Source organism: Lagopus leucura, unplaced genomic scaffold (assembly GCF_019238085.1).
Source record: "Lagopus leucura isolate 7727_CA_CO unplaced genomic scaffold, USGS_WTPT01 Super-Scaffold_100157, whole genome shotgun sequence".
Lineage (NCBI taxonomy): Eukaryota > Metazoa > Chordata > Aves > Galliformes > Phasianidae > Lagopus > Lagopus leucura.
In genome coordinates this window covers 43,245,230-43,249,430 of record NW_024962334.1, presented here as the reverse complement: position 1 = coordinate 43,249,430, position 4,201 = coordinate 43,245,230, and positions in this window count along the sequence as shown.

Genomic DNA, 4,201 nt, shown 5'->3' with positions numbered 1-4,201 from the left:
TGTCACTGAACTCATACAAATGGTGATAATTCCTAAAGGAAGGCTTGCATGACCTAAAATGAATTAAATCTGCCATGAGAGGCTGAATCAGAACAATTTTCCAGCCATACAAAGAAAAAGACAAAAGGACTTCAATTTACTATTTTCTGCATCAGACTTTTCAGTGTTCTTCCTGAGCATCTGCAGCAGAAAAGCCCAACTGAGCAAAGGGGTCAGGCCCTGGGACACTGGGAATTGGAGCACTGAGGTCCTTCTTCTTCCTGCCCTGAGAAGTACCTCAGGGTACTTCTACAACCCTGAAGTGTCCTATCAGCTTCTCAGCCTGGAACTGCTCCACTCTGCAGAATGTAACTTCAGCTTACTGGAAGAAAAAGAATGACTTCATATTTCAGTTGCTGTGGCACTTAACCGTTGCAAATGCTTGGGTAAATGTGTTCCCCTAAATATCTCATTCCTAAACAGCTTCAGCAAAAGAGAGAGCTACCCAGAACAACTCTTGGCAATTAAAATAGTAATACAGCCTGCTCTCACTCCCAAAACTGCCTTCCTATCACTACAGGGCACTGAAATCCAAACCAAGCCAGAAGTGGGGCATCACAAGTCTATCACAACACATGCCTGAAGATCTTCGTTTTGGAAAGACTAGAGTGATAATCAGAAGTGTGGATAGGCTGTGAGGGTGTGAGAACAGCCTCACATTTGGGGTATTTTACGTTTTGAAAGTTTTGCCTTTACAGGAAAGGAGTGGGTGGTGTGCTAGTGTGTTCAGAAAGCATGTCTGGGTGTAAAATGAGCAAGCTGGAAATGTGGAACGTTAAATGAAATTTAATTGGTGACTACCTGAGTTTTACAAATTGTGCTGACAAGCTGCACACTTACTGAGCAGCCTGGCTGGGAACTGAGCAGAGCTTTCAGTGCTGGTGTGTACATAAATTGAGTACACATATTCCTTTAAAGCTCAACCCAGCAGCACCACCTCCCCCATAGCCTTAAGTTCTCCTTTATTCATCAGGTTTGCTCAGGAAAAAAACACCTGTCAGGGTCATTTCCTTTCACTTTTCTGCCTGTTTTGAGTGCAAAGGTTCAAGAGATCCGTGTACAGGTTGACAGTAAAAGTCTACTCACCCCATCCCCACAAGAAGGAACTAGTTGGACATTCACATAGCAATAGGCTTTGCAGCACAAATCTTCCAGTACTTGAAAGGAGCTTACAAGCCCGAGGGGAACCAAATTTTGCACAAATAGATAGCATGAGGTCAAGGGGAATGGACTTAAACTGGAAGAGGGGAGGTTTAGGTTAGGGGTTAGGAAGAAATTCTTCACTCACTGGCACTGTGAGTGAACCGGCACAGGTTGCCCAGAGAAGTTCTGGATGCCCCGTCCCTAGAGGTATTCAAGGCCAGGTTTGATGGGTTTCTGGGCATAGTGGTTGGCAACTCTGCCAAAAGCAGGGAGATTGAAACTAGATGATTTCTCAGGTCCCTCCCATCCCAAGCCATTCTGTGATTCTATGATATGGTATCTGGTTACAAACAGCATTTAGTGGTCTCTACTAATGAACCAGTGTCACTTTTAATTCCCCAGCATCATCTGTGAAGCTGTGAAACAATCCTGATTTTGCAGCCTAGATCTTTTTCTCAAGAGTTTCATGGATGAGATTATTCCACAAACACTACCAAATTGCTACAGATCCCAAACCCTCACTCACATTATAAATAACAACATTCTGAGGAAATTAATGTGTGTAAAGCAAACAGCAATTGGTCTTTAATAATAACAACGTTCAGTCACTTTCCAGCATCTGGGACGTTAAGCCACGTTACCTAAGGATTACAGAATCAGAGCTGTGGGATCCCCCAGCGTGGGAAGGACCACTGGAGAACACTCAGTCCAACTCCCATTAAAGAATGGCCCTCTACAAAGTGCAAATGTCCTCCCAGTCTTGTCCAGATAGATTTTGAATATAACCAAGGATGGGGATTTCACTGCCTCTCTGGACTCATTTCAAATCTTGTCCGCTGTCCAGGTGAACATTTGTTTCCTAATTTCTCATTGGAATATCTAATATTTCAACTTGCATCTAATGCATTCTGTCCCATACGTACCTCCAAGAAGAGTTTGTCTCCCCCTTCTCTACACCCTCACATAAAGCAGCTGGAGACAGCACTAAGATTCTTCCCTTTATCTTCTCTTTTTAGAGTGGAAAAACTCAACTGTCCCCCTCCTTATATACCAGAAACCAGTCCACTCATCATTGTGATGACCTTCCATTGGATTTCTTCCAGTTTGTCAGCACTGTTTACAGAGGAAACCCAAACTGGACACGATATTCCAAGAAGTTGGAATGATTACATCCCCTGACCTGTGGGCTACACTCTTCTCCATAGCACCTTTGCCCAGATGCAGGCTGCTATTTCTCACCCAGGAAGCTACCCAGGTCCTGCTGCAAAGGGCTGCATAGGGTTCTTCCATCCCAAGTGAAGAATTCTGCATTTCTATATAAATTCTGTACGTACGAATATATTTGTATGTATTTCTCTCCAATTTCTATTTTCAATTAATACTCAACCAACTCATTCAACTCCAGAATCTGTTAATACATATTTTTAAAAGTTCAGTAAGTGAGATCATGAAAACATGGATAATTTTGTCATTAGAACATAATGTAGTTTTACTTCTTCAGATTTAATACATTTTAATTTCCATTTCCCTTTAAGTGTAATTTTTGTATTTGTTCCTGAAGCAAAGAATAACGACATATTTTCTATAATTTGTGGATAATTCTGTGAATTATGGGCTTCATCTGATTCTCCAGGAAGGACCCACACTACAAAAACCTCTCTGCCAGCAGTTGCTAAGTGTTCTGATCAGTTGAATGATAGTCAAGGACATCTGGCACCTTGCAAACCTGGAATTTTAAATCAGGAGGCTTTTATGAAAGCACACAAACCTCATCTGTCCTCTGAATCATAAGTACAGAAACTAGCCATTCCAAATTGTCAGTATTCATGTGTACGAAAGACAAAAAAACAATCTCTCCCCCAAGAAGATGGCAGTATACTTCAGAAATCATGTTACAATCCCTAAGGTTACATCCCTTCTAACAACTACATCAGACCAGCTCCTATTTCCCGGCTCTGAGGACAAATGTCACAGCACAGCATGAATCTGTATGGGCAGATCCCCCTTCCACCAAAACAAGGTGACCGCCTTCAGAACTCCCACTGGACTCGGGGCTTTCCCTGCACTGCATTCCCAACCCCATTTAGGGGCTGTCTGTGAGGCTGCCTTTAAACACACAGCACAGCACGCACAGGGTACACCTCACAGCATCACCTTCATTTGGGTTTTCTCTCCCGACTCTCTGAAAGTGCAGTTCACCAGCAAGTGCCACTGCCCCCATTTCCTAACACTCTTCCCACAGGGCTGTCCTGCCAATGCAGGCAGCAGGTGCTGTGTGTTGGCACCTGCTCTTGTCCCAGGCATGTGCCCATGCCCGGTGACAGCAGCTCCTACCTGGAAGCCCTTTGAAGCCCTCAGTGGGGCAGTCCGGAGCAGCAGTGTGCCCACGCAGGCACAGCCCTGCCGAGAGCTGCCCAGGCTGGATCCTGCATGGAGCTGGTGCGCAAGAAACCTGCTCCGTGCATCCCTATTCTGCTTTCTGCTCCGAGGCCCAGAATCCCGTTTCTCATCTCAGGCAGGTGAAATGCCCATGCACTAGTCAATAGCAATAGCAAAGGGAGAGATTACCGCTAAGAAAGGGCTCGCCGATTGCTAACAAGTTAGGAAACGCCAGAGCAGAAGTTCTCAAAGAAATAATCCCTCGACACAGACAAGCAGAACGACCAGCTGGTGGTTCATACAGATTATATGAAAGCCGTAACATTGCCATGACATTCCCCAGCAGATTTTCAGAAGGACCTGTGTACAATGCAACATGCACACTAACTTTCTCCCTTTGCTATCCACCCTACGCCCCACCGTGGGGAACCCCCACCCCCAGCGGCCCCGGCGGAGACAAAACCGCATCCCGCATCGCGCATCCCGGCTCGGCTACCCGCGCCGCCCGGCTCCGATGGCGAGGCGAGACCGGCGCCGTGCCATGACTAAGCACCCGGCCCGGGGCACTCACCTGCCCGCCGCCGGCTCCTTCGCCGCCGCTCCGCGCCCGTCGGCAGCGCCGCCCCGATCCGCTCCGCGC